We start from the raw sequence: 21,556 nt of genomic DNA, 5'->3' as shown, positions 1-21,556 counted from the left end.
TCAAGAAGAGTTTGGCCAGGCTACTGCTCCTCTGCCCACCCGTGCTGTTTGCCTGTATTTACGCTGTCTCTCGATCACTGTGTTCTATATTCTAAGTTCCTGTGCTGGTTGCCTCTGTTAATTTACACCCATGCTAATAGGAGTAGGGCATTCCGCCCTCTGTTCTTTCCCAGCCTCGCTCATCCCCTGATCCACATCCTTGCTCTGCCTAAGTCCCGCCACTAAATGCCAGAGTTTTGCTGTAGTGACCCGGGTTCGATCCCCGGTCCAGCCTCGCTCACTCCTTGGCTCCCCTCGGCCTAATCCTTACTCCTCAGCCTTTCTTGCAACTATTAATAAACAGACTTCTGTTACTACTACCTACGTGGCCATGTAACAAAGCTAGGCACATGACGTATGAGTGCAGTTCAACATTGTTCAATGCAAGCAGCCCAACTGACTGCCATCTTAAAAAACCATTCCCTACACCACCAGTAACAGTGGCTGCAGGCAGTGCCATTATACAAAAAGCACAGCAGTTAGTTGCTTCATTTATTCAGCCAGAATTTCTCCAAATCCATGGGCTCCACTGTCAGGGAAAACAAAGTCATGGAGGACTTGGAAAACCACCATCTACAGATTCCTTGAATGAAGTACATCTTGTCTTACAGCCCTCGATCAGATCAAGGCCCATAAATAACTAAAACTTACATACTTTTGTGTTTAATTCTTCCACAAATAAATATAATATTCCATTTGCTTTCCTAAGCATTTAGTTTCCTGATTACAAACCTCTGTGCTATTTTTCTGTTGCCCAGAGCTCTGCAATCTCAATCATTTAAGTATTATGTTTTTTTTCAGTACCCTTTGCTGCTGAAAGAGACACTTTCTCAGAATATCCCTCAATCTTTATTCATAAGTTAGCCAATCTGTATGTTTGGCAGCCTCCTTATGTCCCCTTCATCCCTGTCTTTGCGTCCTCAGTGAATGCAACCTTTGTGCTCCCTAATGTTGTATAGATATCTTAACATATCTGTACTTGCTCCAGAAGTTTATCCAGATGGAGTTGCAAGGTGCTCCCAATAAAGTCCATCCTTAGAATCTACTGTCTTCTCGTATGGTAATAAAATATTCGCAAATGAATTGCCAAAATCAGAGAACAACTCAACCCAACCATTAAAATCCATTTAATGGATTTCCATCCTGAGAGCAAAAATGCCATCCCCTTCTCGCAATTCCTCCGTCTCCGCCGCATCTGCTCTCAAGATGAGGCTGTTCATTCCAGGATGAAGGAGATGTCTTCCTTTTTTAGACAAAGGGGCTTCCCTCCCTCCACTATCAACTCTGCTCTCAAACGCATCTCTCCCATTTCCCGCACATCTGCCCTCACCCCACCCCACCCCCCCTCAGGATAGGGTTCCCCTTGTCCTCACTTACCACCCCACCAGCCTCCGGGTCCAACATGTAATTCTCCGTAACTTTTGCCACCTCCAGCGGGATCCCACTACCAAGCACATCTTTCCCTCTCCTACCTCTTTCTGCTTTCCGAAGGGATCACTCCCTACGTGACTCCCTTGTCTATTCATCCCCCCCCCCCCCCGTCCCTTCCCACTGATCTCCCTCCTGGCACTTATCCTTATAAGTGGAACAAGTGCTACACCTGCCCTTACACTTCCTCCCTCACCACCATTCAGGGCCCCAGACAGTCCTTCCAGGTGAGGCGACACTTCACCTGTGAATCGGCTGGTGTGGTATACTGCGTCCGGTGCTCCCGGTGTGGCCTTTTATATATTAGTGAGACCCGACGCAGACTGGGAGACCGTTTCACTGAACACCTAAGCTCGGTCGGCCAGAGAAAGCAGAATCCCCCAGTGACCACACATTTTAATTCCACGTCCCATTCCCATTCTGATATGTCTATCCATGGCCTCCTCCACTGTCAAGGTGGAGCCACACTCAGGTTGGAGGAACAACACCTTATCTTATAAACAATGTCTGGGTAGCCTCCAACCTGAGGGCATGAACATTGGTTTCTCTAACTTCTGTTAATGCCCCTCCTCCCCTTCTTACCCCATCCCCTATTTATTTATTTATTTATTTATTCCCCCCCCCCTTTTTTCCTCTGTCTGCCCCTCTCACAATCACTCTCTTCCTCTGGTGCTCCCCTCCCCCTTTCTTTCTTCCTAGGCCTCCCATCCCATGATCCTTTCCCTTCTCCAGCTCTGTATCCCTTTTGCCAATCAACTTTCCGGCTCTCAGCTTCACCCCTCCCCCTCCAGTCTTGTCCTATCATTTCAGATTTCCCCTTCCCCCTCCTACTTTCAAATCTCTTACTATCTTTTCTTTCAGTTAGTCCTGATGAAGGGTCTCGGCCCGAAATGTCGACTGTACTTCTTCCTATAGATGCTGCCTGGCCTGCTGCATTCCACCAGCATTTTGTGTGTGTTGCTTGAATTTCAAGCATCTGTAGATTTCCTCGTGTTTGCGTTTTAAAATCCATGTTTAGTTCCTTGAGCCAATGCTTCCTAACTGTGATTGGTAGCTTCATTTTCAACTAGACTGAGCGACTTCTTCGTGCATCTAATCTACAGTCTTCAGTGCTTCACTAGAATTTGGCTTCAAATTTGGTACATTTTTTGATATTGTTTTTGAACTGAAAGCCTTGATAAATCTGCTTCTCAGGAAAGTATAGTCAGCAGCTACATTCATGCTTATATTGTCTTATTAATTCCACATCAATTTTGGTATTGCTGTATTTTTTATTAATATCATCAATGGCATCTGAGCTGTCAGAACTTTGCTCTTCACACTGCTCATCATATTCAATATTGTTCAAGGAGCTGATGAGGACAAAGTCTCTGATGTGGTTTGCAGGGACTGCAATAAGGTTTTTGACAAATTCCAATGTGGCAAACTGATGAAAAAATTAAAAGTGCATGTAACCCAAAGGAATGGGGCAGAATACAATGATTGATAGGTTATTTTTATATATGAAAGGCTGCTGCCATTGGGCTCTGTACTCAGTCACTAACTTTTTGAATGTGGAGACCACGATGAAGAAGTTTGCAAATTATGTCGATGTGGTTGACGGAGTGGAGGGATGCTTCCACCTTAGGAGGGTCCGGATGATGTGGTAGGTTGAGCAGGAAAAGGATATCATTTGGGAAGATGCAACTAGGTGAGGGAATGCATTATAATTAAGAAATGTTGAGAAGGAGGTTGAGAAGTGTGAAGGAGCAGATGCACTTCTGAGTGTGTTTCTTTGTAACCTTATAGTAGCAGGATAGGAAAGCAAGGTGGTGGAAAGGGATACAGTTTGTAGGGATGTTATGCTAGATTGTGTGCAATTCCCATTAATGGAGAATTTAAGTTCAGTGTATAGTTTTGGTTACTATTTTAAAGTACAGGTGTAGTTATCATGGAAAAGATATAAAGGAAAATTACAAGGGCACTACCTGGTGTGGTAAATTATAGCTCTAATAGCCTAGAATTATTTTCTTCGAAATAGGATAAAATAGACAATGCTGAAGGGTGACTTAATTAGGGTGTAAAATATTGTGAGGGATTAAAATAGTGTTAATAGGAAGAAATATTACTTTCCTTAGTAGAGGAGTGTGAAACAGGAGTTATAGTCTTATTAGTAAGCAGATTAAGGTGGAAGTGAAGGAGAAAATTTTCACCAAAATGTTGGTAGAGGATTGAAACTTATCTCCTCAAACAATGGTACTGGACTAATATCTCAGTGCATTTCAAAAGAACTTGAATGAACTGTGACGTGTAAGGCTACAGATCAAGAGCACAGGAACAGAAGAAAATAGGAGGCTTGGGCCTGCTGAGCCCTCCAGTCTGCCCCATACAGCCACTCATATCATTAGGGCTGGTTTATGCCAGCCTGAACTCCTCTTCTGTGCCAGTTCCAGTAACCCTGAATTCCTTGATCTTTCAGATATCAACTTATATATAGTATATCCAATGATCTTGCTTCTACCACTACTGGGGGCAAAATATTCCAGAGATTTGCTACCCGTTGGAAAGCAATTTCCATGCACCTCAGTTTTAAGCTACTAACCCCATATTAAGCACAGATGCTACCTTGTTTAAGCACTGGAAGGTTGGATAAGACCTTTTTATGATAAGTTATGGACTGATGGGCCAAATGCCCTCTTTACCTGTCCTTAGCTTTCTGTGAATCTGAAGTCCCTCATTCACTGGTACACCTGTTGTGGATGATCTAATTTCATTGTTAGCAACCTTCCCCTCCGATCTCACATGACCTAGGCTCGGTTTTGCAGCTTCTGACTTTGCTGCTCTGTGCTTGACATCTTCATTGATACCCATCTCTAATCATTAAATTGCTTCTTACGCTGTTGTATCACTGTATTTTAAGCAAGCATAATTACATCTTCACTTCCAATTTCAAGAATATTGCTTGCCCTGAAGTAATATCTCCCTCCATTCTTCATACAAGTGAAAAGGCTCATACGATTGATCATAAACATGGGGCTCACAGTACAATCTGAACTGGGTCTGAGCTGCTCTTATATACTGTACATTATCTTCTACGTTCCAGTGACAATAAGCTCAGTCTATTCTGTATCCTGTCCCTCCTTCCATTTCTCCGGCACTTGTCAGAACTCTGCAGGCCATGTTTTACATCGGCACATAGCTGAGATTAATCTTGCTGCTGTGGTGCTTGGTGTGTTCAGCATTTTCATTACTACGTTACTAATGACTAACGCAATGACATGCAGAGTGTGGAATGAGAAACAAGTGGAAAAGACAAGAGTGCTCAAAAAGGTGCCTGTTTGAGAACCTTTTCTAGCTCCCCACAGTTAGACAAACGAGCAAATACAAACAAATACTGTGTGTCGTGTAGTGATGTCACACTTGCTTTTACTAGTGTAATCTTGACCTTGAATCTTCAGCAGCATTTTGGTTTGAACTTCTAAACTTAATTCTGTTTTTGAGATTTAGAGAAGTGTTCATCCTACTTTCAATGTATTATTGCAACACACACAAAATGCTGGAGGAACTCAGCAGGCCGGGCAGCGTCTGTGGAAAAGAGTCAGCAGTCTATGTTTCAGGCCAGATCCTTCATCAGGACAATGTCAGCTTTGCCAACTTAGGACAAAGAATTGCCAATAAGGACTTATAGTCTTCCCAATAGGAATTAATGCAACCTTTTACTTCCAAAAACAATTTGTAAATGAACTTTCATAACCTGAGCGTACATTCCCTCTCTCTTTAGCAATGCTGAAGATACAATGCAATTGTATTTTCGAAGGAGATGTGCGGAGCAAGTCTTTTACACTGAGGGTGTTGGGTGCCTTGAATGTGCTGCTGTAGTAGCTGTGGTGAACTACATTTACCTGTCTGGACACGCCCCCCCCCCCCCCCCCCTGCAGACTGCTCCTGTTGCTCCTCCCACAGACCCCGGTATAAAGGCGATTGGATGCAGTGTGGTGGTCACTTGCTGCTTGTTCTTTCTTCCAGCCAATAAAAGCCTATATCTCGCCTCAAGTCTCCGAGAGTTATTGATGGTGCATCAATTTTATTGGCTGGAAGTTTTAAAACATGGAGAGTATTTTATGTCCGGAAAAATTAGACTTGGACTCTCAAGCTCCAGAAGCAGTTCTTGCCTTTGAACTCTGGCTTGCATGCTTCCAATCATACTTGGAAGTGATTCCTGTGACTGAGTCTGCCACAATGTACAAAATCCTCCTTTCCAGAGTCAGTCCAAAAGTATTCTCCCTCATCAGAGACCTGCCGACCTACCAAGGGGCACTGGACGCCCTCAAAGGACAATGCCTGTGGCCGGTGTATACTGTCTATGCAAGATATCGCTTAGCAACGCGACGGCAGCGGGCTAAAGAGTCGAGCGCTGAGTTTCTCTGAGCCCTACAGACACTCATGCGAACTTGCGACTGAAAAGGACTGACGGCAGAACAACAATCGGAGCTGCTGGTAAGAGATGCCTTCGTTACGGGGATCAGGTCAGTGTACGTGCGCCAGCGGCTGCTGGAAAATGCCGATCTTACCTTATGCTCGGCGATCGAGACGGCTGACATGCTAGAGGCTGCTCTGCACAACGCTGACGCTGTCCAGCCGCGCAATCCCCCGCCGGTCCCGTGGACACCGCAGACCCCGCCACCCAGGAGCCAATCGACCTTGGCTGCTGCCAGTCGCGAGTCCACGAACTCCCTGAAACCAACCACAGCTGCTGCCAGTCACAAGCCCGCACAGTGTTACTTCTGCGGACTCGAAAAGCACTCCTGAAAACGCTACCCGGCCCGAGAAGCTACCTGCTCCAGCTGTGGAAAGAAAGGCCATTTCGCCAAGGTCTGTAAGTCTAAACCACAAGCGGGGTCGGGTAGCACCGGGTGTGAAGCATGGGGGCCGCCATCTTGGTCACCGCCATCTTGCCTGCCCTCCTTGTGCGAGACATGGAGGCGGCCATCTTTGTCGGCACCACCTCGCCCCACCCCCGACCCACCAGTGCTTACCGGGCACCAAGACAGTTCAACTCTGGCCTCCATAAACCTTGACCAAAGAGCCCCACACCAGCTTGCAAGGTCAATGATGGACATCCTAGTGGAGGGGCACAGGACTAGCTGCCTGTTTGACACGGGCAGCACTGAGAGTTTTATTGACCCGGACACAGTGCAACGCTGCGGACTCATGACACAGCCGGTAAGCCAGAGGGTCACCATGGCTTCTGGGTTGCATTCCACAGACATCCGGGTGGGTTGTGTTGCGACATTGGTGGTGCAGGGCACAGAATATTGGAACTTTGCGCTACTGGTCATGCCTCAACTGTGCGCGCCTGTGCTATTGGGGCTGGACTTCCAGAGCCACCTCAAAAGTGTGACTATGGCATATGACGGGCCCCTCCCACCACTCACTGTCAGGAATCTTCAGTTTGGTGGGACTTCGCCGTATACCCCGCTACTGACCACACACACACACTGACACACACATCCCACCCAGCACCATGCCGACAGCTGCGCTACTGACACCACTTGCAGCCTCTCCACCCTCAAGATCGCTCCCCCATCGCTGTTCGCCAACCTGACCCCCGACTGTAAACCTGTGGCAACTAAAAGCAGGAGGTACAGTGCGGGGGACAGGGCCTTCATTCAGTCGGAGGTGCAGCGGCTGCTCAGGGAGGGGATCATTGAGCCAAGCACAAGTCCTTGGAGGGCCCAGGTGGTTGTTGTTCGGACTGGGCAGAAAAATAGGATGGTCGTGGACCTTAGCCAGACCATCAATAGGTTCACGCAGCTTGACGCATAAACCCTACCCTGCATCGCGGATATGGTCAACCAGATAGCTCAGTACAAGGTGTACTCGAAAATAGATTTGAAATCCGTTTATCACCAGCTCCCCATCCGCCCAGAGGACCGACCCTACACCGCCTTCGAGGTGGGCGGCAGGCTCTATCACTTCCTGCGTGTCCCCTTCGGTGTCACAAATGGTGTCTCGGACTTCCAGAGGGAAATGGACCGGTTGGTGGACCAGTGCCAACTGAAGGCCACATTTCCCTATCTGGGTAACATCACCATCTGTGGTCGCGACTGGCCAGATCACAACACCAACCTCCAATGATTTTTCCAAGTGGCCAAAGCCCTGAACCTTACTTATATTAGGGACAAGTGTGTGTTCGGAACCACTCGGCTCGCTATCCTTGGGTATGTTGTGGAGAATGGGGTCATTGGCCCTGATCCCGACCATATGTGCCCCCTGTTAGAACTCCCTCTTCCCACCACCCTCAGAGCCCTCAGATGGTGCCTGGGCTTCTTTTCCTATTACACCCAATGGGTCACCCATTATGCAGACAAGGCCCGCCCCCTGGTCAAGTCTACCACATCTCTCCTCTCTGCCAAGGCCTGCGCAGCCTTCAGCTGCATTAAAGGGGACATTGCTAAAGCAACAATGCATGCGGTGGACGATACCATTCCCTTCCAAGTAGAGAGTGACGCCTCCGACTTTGCGCTGGCTGCTACCCTCAATCAGGCAGGAAGGGCAGTAGCATTCTTTTCTCGTACCCCTCAAGGCCCTGAAATTCGGCACTCCGCGGTGGAGAAAGAAGCCCAGGCCATGGTGGAAGCTATTAGGCACTGGAGGCACTATCTGGCCGGCAAAAGGTTCACCTTGCTGACTGACCAGCGCTCGGTTGAGTTCATATTCAGCAACCAATAGCGGGGCAAAATCAAAAATGATAAAATTCTGCGGTGGAGAATAGAACTCTCCATCTACAACTATGATATCCTGTACCGACCTGGAAGGCTCAATGAGCCCCCTGATGCTCTATCCCGGGGAGCGTGTGCCAGCGCACAGCTCGACCAGCTATACGCCCTCCATGCACATCTTTGCCACCCGGGGGTCACCCGATTTTACCATTTCGTGAAAGCCCGGAACCTGCCGTACTCCCTGGAGGACGTCAGGACGATGACCAGGGACTGCCAAATCTGTGCTGAGTGCAAACTGCACTTCTACCGTCCTGAAAATGCGCAACTTATCAAGGCCACCCGCCCCTTTGAGCGACTGAGTGTTGACTTTAAGGGCCCCCTTCTCTCCACCAACCGCAATGTCTACTTTCTCAACATTATCGACGAGTACTCACGGTTCCCCTTTGCCATCCCCCGCCCCAATACCACTGCCACATCCGTCATAAAAGCCCTGCGCCAGCTCTTCACTCTGTTCAGATATCCCTTCTATATCCACAGTGATAGAGGGTCCTCCTTTATGAGTGACGAGCTGCGCCGGTACCTGCTAGCTAGGGGCATTGCTACTAGTCGGACCACAAGTTATAATCCCCGGGGAAATGGACAGGTGGAGAGGGAGAATGCCACAGTGTGGAAGGCCACACTTTTAGCCCTTAAGCCAAAAAGGTTGCCGGTCTCTTGATAGCAGGAGGTCCTCCCCGAGGCACTCCACTCTATCCGCTCCCTGTTATGTACGTCCACCAATGCTACCCCTCACGAGCGCCTATTCTCTTTTCCCAGGAAGTCTGTCACTGGGACCACCCTACCGGCTTGGCTGACGTCCCCAGGGCCAGTGCTGCTCTGGAAACACGCGTGGAGCAATAAATACTCCCCACTGGTCGAGAGGGTTCACCTACTACATGCAAACCCCCAGTATGCCTACGTGGTCTTACCTGAAGGGGCGGGAGGACACGGTCTCCATCCGCGACCTGGCGCCCGCAGGAGCAGCAGACCACTACCCCGAACACTCCACGGTAACTATGAACCCTGTACCCGAGGTGACACCGCGCACACCGAGCCCTACGCAGACTCCTCAGGACACTCCTATACCGGGCGTCTCGCACACGCATAAGGGATCACTGACACCTAGTGGGCTGACACCTCCAGTTAGGCCGGAACCAGCACAACCACCGTCTCTGGTGCAATCACCACCGGCACCTGTGCAATCACAGCCGGTGCTACGTAGATCACAGCGACAAATTCAACCACCTGATAGATTTAGCCTGTAAATATACTTGTAAGAAACTTCGCCCCATGGGGACTCTCTTTTAAAACAAAGGAGGGGTGAATGTGGTGAACTACATTTACCTGTCTGGACACCCCCCCCCCCCCCCCACTGACTGCTCCTGTGGCTCCTCCCACAGACCCCGGTATAAAGGCGATTGGAGGGAGGCCCCAGCCTCAGTCACCAGGATGTTGTGTGGTGGTCACTTACTGCTTGTTCTTTCTTCCAGCCAATAAAAGCCTATATCTCGCCTCACGTCTCCAAGAGTTATTGATGGTGCATCAGTAGCGGAGGAGGCAAATATGATAGAACCACTTAAGAGGTTCTTAGACAGACAAATAAATCGGCAGAAAATGGAGGGAAATAGAAATTACAGTCCTGTGCAAAAGTGTTAGGCACATATATATAGCTAGGGTGCCTATGACTTCTGCCCAGTACTGTATTTGTCGACATGCAGTGAATTCGTAAATCTGACAGAAGCAAAGGATGTTGGGAATGGTGAGAGTGGAGTGCTATGGGACAGGTGGCAGAGAAAGAGTGCCAGGACAGACGGTTGTGGGGTACTGTATATATACTGTAGCTAGGGTGCCTAAGACTTCTGCACCGTACTGGAGTAATTTTATGTATTTCACTGAACTGCTGCCACAAAAAAAACACAAATTTCATAACATATGTGAGTCCTGATAAACCTAATTCTGATATATGGTGAATTTGTTACCATAGGCTGTTGTGGAGGCCAGGTCATTGGGTGTATTTAAGGCAGAGCTTGATACTGTAGGTTCTTGATTAGACACGGCATCAAAGGTTACAGGGAGTGGGGCTGAGCAGGGGTAAAAAGGATCAGCCATGATTGAATGGCAGAGCAGACTCGATGGGCCAGACAGCCTAGTTTGGCTCCTATGTTGTATAGTCTTTTGTCTCTGTTGTGGACAGAGAATAGGAAGGGGACAGGGAGAGAGGAATCATGTTTGGGAAAAGGAAAGAGAGAGGGAAGGGAGGAGGAAGCACCAAAGAGACTGTCCGTACTGATCAATAATTTGGAATCAACTGACCTAGGCTGGAGTCTCAAGGCTGGGTCTCACGCCACCCCTCATCCCCTGGCAGTCCTCCTCTGCACCTCTCCCATAACCCTCCGTGGCACTCCAGCCTCACCATTCCCAACATCCTTTGCTCCTGCCAGATGACAAATTCGCACTCCGCTCCACATTGACAAGTACAGTACTGTGCAAAAGTTTTAGGCACCCGAGCTACGTATATGTGCCTAAGGCTTTTGCACAGAACTGTATATAGGCAGAAGGGATTCGTTCAGTTCAGAATCAGAATCTGAATCAGAATTAGAATTAGGTTTAATAGCTTTGGCATACATTGAGATACTTGTTAACTTTGCAGCAACAGTACAATGCAATACCTGATAATACAGAAAATAAAATTGAATTATAGTAAATATATATATATATATAAAATAGTTGAATTAAATAAGTAGTGCAAAAACAGAAATGAAAAAGTAGTGAGGTAGTGTTCAAGGGTTCAATGTCCTTTCAGAAATCGGATGGCAGAGGGGAAGAAGCTGTTCCTGATTCATTGATTGCGTGCCTTCTGAATTCTGTACCTCTTTCCTAATCTGTTCACAGGAGTCACCTTTTTTGATGGCACCCCAGAAGTGAAATTTAGTTGCTAGTTGCATTTAGGCATTTAGTTACTAGCTTAAATAGTTTATGGTTACACTGTGGCTGATGAACATGTTCCAGTGCTCAATGTTGACAATGCTTCATTGTAAGATAGGTAACAGTTCCTGATCCATAACTTAATAGTATCTCACACAAGTATAAATACACTGTGGATTGTGGTTAATTGGGACACATCAGGACCAACACATTTTGGCCCATGTAAGCAGCAGTTTAGCTGAAGTTTCATGGGAATAGTTAAAAGGCATAACAGAGACAATCTACCATTTATCTGAGTAACAAATTGTGCATTTAACTGAAACACAGAACAAATTAGAACATGGCCATTACTACTACAGTATTAAAAAACTGTAGAGTTGTTGTTCCATGATGCGTTTAGTGACACATCAGACAGCTACCAGGTCATTTCTTTAGCACTTGTCTGGTTTTAATTAGCAAGGTTGAGTTGCCTAGCTCTACACTCATCCCAGCACAGATGGAGAGCTTGCAAGGAGCCGGCTGGATTCGAACCAGTCACCTCGAAGTCTGGTGTGGATGCCACTACACCGCTGGCTGGCACAGTTCCAGCATTAGCTTCTGGTGGTTGTCGATTGAATAATTCATTGCTGCTGTTCTTTTGATTGACTGCAAGATCAAGCTCAGACACGTATTGCAGATAATCGACTGCCTTCATTGCATTTCCCAACTAAGTGGCACAGTGTCCCAAATAAACAAAGGGAATCCTGGCAATTTTTTCAATTAGGTTTTGTTCCTTAAGATTTGTCCCTAATAAGTGGCTGCCCTGATTAACCGATTACCCAATTAATATGTACTTTATCAAAGTGTACCAACAAAAACTCAACTGTTGGGCTCTTCTTAAATAAATTAAATAACTGTGGCAATTTTTTGCCTGAATACTAATTTTTTTCTTTCGTTCAAGCTAATATAGTGGAGGTAGAACAGTTTCAAGTTCCTGGACGTCTCACATAGTGCAATACCCTGCTTAAGAATGAATTGAGCTCTACAATACTTTCTGATTTCCTTGTCATTACAATTGCTTCAATTTTTCCACTGTTTGGTTGTAATCTCTTTGCACCTACTTCTATCTCAAGATAAGCTACTTCTTTCTGTATGGATGAACACGTGCTTCTTTGGGCTTTAAGTTGTTTTCATGTTGCCACTTGAACTTCTAATAGCTGAGAAATGCCCCCTTCCACCTATTCCTTGTTGTACCTTGTCGTGATAGTTTGGAAGATCTTGATGATTTCACACTATTAACGTAATTTCTAGAACAAGACCCTTATACCAAATATTTCTCAGTCATTTAGTTTGTAATCAATTGGATTACGCATATGGAAGATATGGACTGGTAAAAAAAAACTTTGGCTCCTGCCTACATTGCATATAAATCCCTTTTTTTTAAATTTGGTGTCCAAATGGTAGGAGTTATTAGGATCAGTTTTTCCTAACCTATCCATATGGTCAGCCTTGCAGAGAAAGTGGCATAGCCTCACTATTAATAGTAAAACACACTCAGTGAAGTACCATATGCTTGCAAATGCCCTCATTAACTTGTTTCAACTCCTTTCAAAGATAGTCCCTTTGTTCTAACCATCCTTCCTGACTTCATCTGCCAGTGTAGATTAACTATTTGTCTCAGTTTTGACCACAGATCCCATAGCTGAAATATTAAATGTCTCTCTTTCCACAGATCTTGCCTGACCCACCAAGCATTCCCAACATTTTCTACAGTTATTTTATTCCAGTTAGCTTTCCGATGCTTCAATAGCCCAATGCAAGCATACTACATCATCTCTCCACTGTTACGCCTTCCATGGGTGAAGTGAAAGATTAATGTACCAACCTTCCAACACCTTGAGTTGAAGCAGCCATTTTATTTATTTCTGAATCCCCTCATACAATGTGGTTTTTGTTAAAGTAGTATCCTGTATTAACTAACACACACAAACTGCTGGAGGAACTCAGCAGGTCCAGTAGCATCTATGGAGGAAAATAAACAGTCAATGGTTTGGGACAAGACCTTTCTATTGCTGAAGATTTTCAGCATCTTCAGAATCTTTTGTGTCTCCATTATGGGTTAAGTTACTATTTTCTTGGGCATTTTATCTGAGTATTGATGTTTCTCTGAACACAATGTTTGCAATGGAATTACACCAAACTCCATGGCTGAACCTAATGCAAGATGCCAAACGCTTCCAGACTCACCCCATGAATTATCTATTCACTCTCATCAGCAGACCCAAAGAATTTGCATGTTTTTGTAGATCAGCTAATATTGCTAATGTATAATCTGTGAACATGCATTCCTCACATCAAGCCAGAGCATTGCAGAATATACAGTGAAAAGTGAAGAGACAAGAAGAGCTGCTAGAACATGTGCAACTTGTTCAGTTCTAATTATGTGGCGTGGATGCACATGCATTGCAAATTCGAGTCATATATTTTAGTACACTACATCATCTATACCTGACATCCTCTCCAGCACTGTATCTCTTGTCTCCCTCGACCTTTCAGCTGCATTATCTCTGCTACATTGCCAACATCCAAGCCAAGCCCCACATGCCACCCATCTCTGAACCAATTTCAGATAGCCTACCTCCACTCCTGGATTTTCAGCTTCCTAGTTTGAAGTGCAATGCAAACTACTCCGTATACGGTGTAAGTCATTCTTGTCCATGCTGAGGAGCTACAGTAGCTTTCAATTTGCCATCTTGAGTTTGCTGGTTAACTGTGTAAACACAAGACATTCTGCAGATGTTGGAAATCCAGAGTAAAACACGCAATGCTGAAGTAATCCAGCAAGCCAGGTAACATCAATGGAGAGGAATAAGGAGTCAACGTTTTGGGCTGAGATCCTTCATTGGGACTGGAAAGGAAAGGGAAAGATTCCAGAATAAGAAGTTTGGTAGGGAAAGGAGTACAAGGTGGAAGATTGTAGTGAAGCCAGGTAAGGGGGAAGCTACATGGGTGGGGAGGAGGGGTCGAAGTGAGAAGGTAGGAGGTGGTAGGTGGAAAAGGTAAAGGGCTGAAGAAGGAATCTAATTGAGGAGAGTGGATTATGAGAGAAAAGGAATGAGGAGTGACACCAGAGGGAGGTGTTAGGCAGATGAGGAGATGAGAATGGGTAAGAATATGACTCTTCATTTTTCTCCATAAATGTTGCCTGACCAGCTTTCTCCAGTTTCTCCAGTATTTTGTGCGTGCTACTCTGGTTAAATGTGTGCTTAGTTTGATTTCTAACTGAAGGTTCCAAGTACCGGGAAGATTTTGTATTATTAAACCGTGCTCAGATAGAGCTACATGGTTTATATATTAAAATTGATCAATTTTGATATCTTCTGTTGGTTTTCTCCTCAGTGCTCACTTTTAAAGATGTAAAAGATTCCCATGTTTATGTTTTCCTTGTAGATCTAATACCATCCTTCTGAAGACTTATTTACCCTTTCCCCTCTCTCAAGAGTCTTGTACACTTCCGTGTTGCAGCAAGCAATTTCATCTGCTTTACAATTACAGCCCTTAACAAATAAACTTGCTGCATGGCTTGCTTTTGGTATGGAACAACTGACCTGTGACACTCTTCTTAAATAAAGCAATAAATGTATTTAAAAAGTGTTGTTTATGTCCTTTCCAGGACATCCTAATATATTCAAAAAGCAATGGTGTTAAGAAAGTGTTACATTTCACCTAAGCATCTCCAGGGTTTCAGCCACATCTCCATGTATCTTTATCAACAGAAGGAGGTTCTGTTCTCTGTGTGGTGGCTGCCACTCTGGCAGCAGCCTATAATAATTAATTTTACACCAATTATATAACTATTTGTGCCAACTATGGTATAACTAGACATTAGGTTCCAGGCAACTTACCAGAAAATGACATCAAAAGCATTTTAAATTGGTTTTTGACTCCTTCAGTCTAATGTTGTCTTTGTAAGTTTGTCGTCTTTGAGCCCATTCACAGCTACGGTGATGAAGGAAATATATTTACTGGATGGCAACAAGAGGATCAAAAAGATTAATACTTTATTGACCATCAGTCAAAGCTCCAGCAGAGCAAAATATCCCACTTCACCTGAATCATTCCTTTTATTCCTCAACGCAACAGAGGTTTTGTGATCCTTATCGTAATCACCTTAACCCTGTGAAGGGAAAGAAGGATATTTTGAGTCAGAGAGTAATAGAGTAAGGTAATTAACGTTACCACTCAGACAAGATCAAAATCTTTTTTTTTCAAATTGCAGTGATGAACTAAGTTTCTGGCATCAATAATTAGATTTCATATCTAATTCTTTCTACAGGCAATAAAGGTATTTCCTGAGGGCTCTTGAGAAGGAGTAGTATTCTCCTCCCAATCAAGTTACCAGACCAAGATTTCCAATGTGACATTATAGGCACTTGCTGACCTATCGAGCTTCTCCAACCACCATCTAAAATCTTGTTAACTCACCTGTTGTCATATAATTAGAGAATACTCTTCCTTTAAGAAGTCCTGGTTACCCTTAACTGAAGTCAATGATTTTTGACATACCATTTGAAAACATTTTTATATTGTTCATTCAGTTTAAAAAATAACAAGCAACATTGTGAAGATCCAAAGCCTGTCCAGGCCAAACAGCTAAAGGATAATTCTCATGGAAATCAACAAATTAATTATGCTGGCTGGAGGAGCAGCACCTTATATTCCATTTGTGTATCCTCCAACCTGATGGCATAAACATTGATTTCTCAAACTTCTGGTTATGCCCCCACCCCCACTTCACCATTCCCTAATCCCATTTCCCTTTCTCACCAGATCTCCTTACCTACCCATCATCTCTCTCTGGTGCTCCTCTCCCTTTTCATTATTCCACAGTCTTCTATCCTCTGCAATCAGATTCCACTTCTCCAGCCCTGTATCTCTTTCACTAATTAACTTCCCAGCTCTTTACTTCACCCCTCCACCCTCTCCTGGTTTCACCTATCACCTTATGTTTCTTCCTCCTCCCCTCCACTGACCTTCTAACTCTGAATCCTCATCTTTTCTTGTCCAGTCCTTCTGAAGGGTCTCAGCCCAAAGCATTGACTGTACTCTTTTCCATAGAATCTGCTGAGTTCCTCCAGCATTTTGTGTGTTGCTTGGATTTCCAGCATCTGCAGGTTTTCTCTTGTGGTGATTGGACTTTACCTATGCTCCCCTTTTTTTAGTTACATAAACTTTCTAGACCAGGGGCTCCCAACCTGGGGTCCATGGACTCCTTATTGGTCATGGCATAAAAAAGGTTAGGAACCCCTGTACTAGAGTATATATAATTACAAGAATAAGGAGAACAAGATCAAAATGTGAACAAAAACCCAATCCTTTATGTCAATGGAAGTGGAAGCTTCAGGCAACATTTAGGTTCATCTTAAGATGTAAACAACACAATTGCAACTATTTTTATTTACATTATTCATTAACATAGCACCATAAGAGTGATATCAAACAAAATTTTACATTGATCAAAAGTTTGTTTAAATAGTTTGGTTTCAGAAGAAAAGACTGTATTTTATCAAACCAAACTACTGTATATCACAGGCACAATTTAATTTATAACTTACAATCTTCCATTCAGGAGGACCAGGGCAACAGGTCACCACTGCAAGTTTCCCTCCTATACACACTCCATCCTGACTTGTCAACATCCCTTCAGGAGGTTAACATGGAGCAGGATGGTAGTAGATCAGAGCACACTGTGGTTTATTAACGTAGTTCACCACCTCATTTTCAAGGCCAATTCAGGCAGGCAGTAACTATGACCTTTCTGAAAATGCCCACACCTGTAAACGAATATACAGAAAGGTACTATTCACAACATCAAAACATCACTAATTCTTCCACAAACATTAAATTAGTTTTGAACTGCATCCCTTTAATACTGTAGAAAATACAAATGTCTGTTTTTTTGCAGAGTAAGGCTTATATGCAACAACAAGACAAGAAATATAAAATACCTTCTCTTCAGTGAGGTTAAGGTGGGGATATATTTTGGCCAGGATATTGAGAATAACCTTTCTGCTTGTCTATGAATTAATGTTATAGGATCTCTGAGGCACTAATTCAAAATGTAGCTGTAGCCTCAGAATAACAATATGTCTAAAAGGCAACAATGACTCAATGGAAGAAATAGCAGATATTGAGGCTTTAGGAAGGAATTTGAATTCTTAAGACTTTACAAATAAAGCAAAGCCATCAACCAAAACTAATGTTGGAGCAAAATGAATTCAAGACACTCGAGAGTTCAGAATAAGACGGGCACAGATATAACTGAGGGGTGCATGACTGGAGGAGAGTATGTGGCCTTGGACCAATCTTTTGGAATTGAAGTGTTGCATAACCAATGGCTGAAATGAATCATTGACCGCAGGGCTAGTAACTGTTTAGGATGTTACTGTAAATGAAGAAGATGATAGCAGTAAATTTATGATTGGTTTTACAAAAGGAAGAACCTACTGTACATTTTGACTCCAGGTCTATGAAACCTGACAGAATCAGAACACGTACCAGTATACTTATGAAATTCTTTACCCACCTTGACTAACTTTTTTTTTAGTAAGCAGTTGTAGCCGATCAATTGAGTAAGAAACAATCACAAACAACTGAGGGTTATTCCTGCAGATCTCATAAACCATTGATTCAAAAAGATTAAACTCTTTCTCATTTTCCTTATATTATCCTGATAGCTGAGTTGGTAATTAATCAATAGAGCCCAATTTCCATCAATGAATCTACAACAGACTCAAAAACTAAAGAAAACCTGCTGTGGAGCACTTTCAGACCTGTCATGGACAGGGATCACCCTTCCAATCAATCAAAGCTTACCTCACACTTCAAACCAAGCTCCCTATACTTTACAGAAAAATGTTATTTTTTGAAATAAATAATCCATCTAATTTGCATTTGAGTGCATCAACACAAGCTGTTCCTACTATATTAACAGATTTTCATCTCTGCAGCGAATTTTGTTCAACTCACTTTGACTAGTAGCCAAGGCAGGATTTGCATTCTCCAGCCCCAGGCATTTGCTGTGCCTTGTTTCTCAGAGCTTGATAAAACAGGACAAAGGACAGGCTGAATTTTATTGTGGATTATGGAACATCCTCTGTCCTGGGCCAGTCTTTGCTTCTTCTCTCAGGGATGAAGTCTTTGGAGCTTCTGTTGGTGTTTCTGTGGCTCTGGTTTTTCTTATGGGATGTGGTTGCTCGCCCCATGCCCAACCCTCCTCCTTTCACAGCTGAGCTTGGGACCACCCATGGCAGAGTTTTCTTAACTAATACCATTAACAAAATTGTTGCATGTGATCTATCTCATTTCTGGGCCATGGGATCTTGCTGCATTCATAAATGCCTAGTTGGTATTTTGTGAGTTTGTAAACCTTTATATACCTTTATTAATTAAAAAGGGTGGGAATCAAAGGATCTTCAAATGATAAAGGGCCATTAGAATTAAGCAAGTAATACTGGTGGTGATTTCAGTCTGCTTTAAATATTATCTAGCTGTGAGCTGGTTTCCTCAAGATATTTTGTTATATTGTTGAATATATTCTCTTGAAAGGCCACAAAAGTAAATATGACCTGAATTTAAAAGCTCAAAAGTTAGTATTGTTTTCTCATTTGCTGAATGTAATACAGACAAAATAAAGATGAGTGAAAATGTGTTGAATAACAACTATTTACTGGTGCAAGTTTTTATGATCTACAATGTACTCTCTGAAAGAGAAGTGAAGCCAGATTCAATGGTAACTTTCATCTGCATTTGTAGTGGGGGAATGGGTTGAGGAGGTTCAACTGCTCTCATAGTAATTGCACAGAATAGTTGGATAAAGAGTAGTAAGACAACAGAATTCCTACAAAAGTACACAGGACCACATTCTAACAAACATTCAGAGGCCACCTTATCAGGTCTCTCCTGTACCTAATAAAGTGGCCACTGAGTGTATGTTCTTGGTCTTCTCCTACTGTAGCCCATCCACTTCAAGGTTCAATGTGTTGTGCATTCAGAAATGTTCTTCTGCACACTACTGTTATAACACACACTTATCTGAATTACTATTCCCTTCCTGTCAGCTTAAAACTAGTCTGGTCATTCATTTTCTAACTTCTCTCATTAACATGGTCAAAATCACTCAGATCTTATTTCTTCCACATTCTGATGTTTGGTCTCAACAACAACTGAGCTTATGACCCTGCCTGTGTGCTTCTATACATTGAGCTAATGCCACATAATTGGCTGATTAGATATTTGCATTGAAGAGCAGGTGCACAGGTGTATCTAATAAAGTAGCCACTGACTGCATATTAAAAAGAAACAACAAGGAAGGATTTTTCTATTCAATGCAGAAGAGGAAAATGGATTAGCAGTCAAAAAAATAAAGGAACATCTAGACAACAGTGACCCTAGTACACAGTAAGATTATGATGGCAGATTGTAATGACCCCTATTCACACCGGGTTATTGATGCCCATAATAGGCTGTAACTGCACTGTGTTTTGCAGCCAGATGGCTCCAAACATAATCTGGACATCTCTGCTTCAGCCCTTTCATGAAGCACAGCAAGTTGGAGCTAGGTAGCTAGGCCATATCCATAGCCTGCTCTGATGGCTTTTTCACAGCTCATTCTATCAGAAAGCCACATATTGTTTCTAAGTGTCTCTGGTTAGCAGTGGTATTTGAAAAACAGTTGAGAACATTATTAAAATGAACAATTAGAAAGATAGTAAATGTATTTCAGAACACACAAAATTGCTGCAAATTAATTAAAATATACATAAGTTAAAAGGAAATCAGACACTTATCTAATTTTACTTTTTAAATGAAGTCCAAGAGCCACAGAGAATAGAGCAACAGGAGATGCACCAGCTATGATTAGACCATTAGACATAGGAACAGGCTAGGCCATTTAGCCCACCAAATATGCCCTGCTATTCCATCATGACAGATTTATTTATCTTTCTCTCCTCATTCTCCTGCCTTCTCCCCTTAAACTTTGATACCCTGACTAACCAAGAACCTATTAACCTCCACTTTAAATATATCCAGTTACTTAGCCTCCACAGCCATCTTTGGTAATTATTTCCACATATTTACCAGCCTCTGGCTTACAAAGAATCTTGCTCATCTCTGTTCTAAAGGGATATTGTAATATTCTGAGGCTATGCCCTCTGGTCGTAGACTGCCCCACTGTTGGAAACATCCTCTCCTTGTCCATTCTGCCTTGGCCTTTCAATATTTGATAGGTTTCAATGAGATCCCCCCTCATTCTTCAAACTCCAGAAAGAGGGAGCAGATGTATATTTTACCCCAGAGTTAAATAAGTATTCAAAAGTGCTTGGAGTCAATGGCACATCCAGGGCCAGAACAAGAAATCAGATGCACTCACGTCTGACTGTCAACATGTATCACATCTCTTATCCCTTTGGAGCTGGTTATCCTGTGTGATCACACACACGACCACTGGATTACTAGGTACGCAAGATAAAGGTGATATTATTGTGGTCTACACAGTAATTTATTGGTCAGATCATTTGAAGTGAGAAATTGTGAATCTTCAATCAACCAATCCTAAGGCATTAAGCACTTCCATGGCATCTCTGCAGGCTCTTTGAAGAACTACCAGTCGGCCATTCTGCACTTTTTCATCCGAAAGTGCAAAGGAAACACCCTATGGAATCCACATCCACCCTGGTTTCAGGAAATGCTTTGCAGACCATATAACTTGCACAGTTAGGTATTTCCCTGACAGCCCTCGTGCATCAGCTTGCCAGTTGCAGAGAAGTTGGCTAAAGGGAACGCCTTCATTTCCATGTAGGAACTGTGGGATCCTCAGAGCAACAATGCCAATACCTTAAAAAAAACACAAAATGCTGGAAACACTCAGCCATTTAGGAGGCAGCATCTGTGGAAGGAGCCACTGTTAATGTTTCGAGTCCATTGCCAATATTATGTTATTCACTTTATGTGGTATCTACTGCCCTTCCATGGATGAATAGGAGTAGACTCTGGAAAGATTAACCTCCTTTGTATTTGATATAAATATTTAATTGCAACCTTACTTCCTCCTTTGATCATTTTTATACTGGGAGCTGTCCATGTGAACTAACCTTGTATTTGCTACCTCCCACCAGCAGAGGCACTACAGTTTTATTCCCAACAAATGAATGTGTTACAACACTAGAGACTGTAATTAAGGTGGAGAAATGAATAATGGAAATAAATATGAATTTAAATAAATAAAAGGTAGCTTAAACAAAAGGTAATACTTTAAGGAAATAGATCTCACTTCGCTGATCTTACTTTCCTTCCTCTGAATACATTTATTTGGAAGATTATTCTGTTCATACTCATTGTTTGCATCCAATGGTGGGATAATACCTAATCACTTCAAGCTACTA

This window comes from Hypanus sabinus, chromosome 1 (assembly GCF_030144855.1).
Source record: "Hypanus sabinus isolate sHypSab1 chromosome 1, sHypSab1.hap1, whole genome shotgun sequence".
Taxonomy (NCBI): Eukaryota; Metazoa; Chordata; class Chondrichthyes; order Myliobatiformes; family Dasyatidae; genus Hypanus; species Hypanus sabinus.
The sequence above is the reverse complement of the archived record's forward strand: the minus strand, read 5'-3'. Positions refer to the sequence as shown.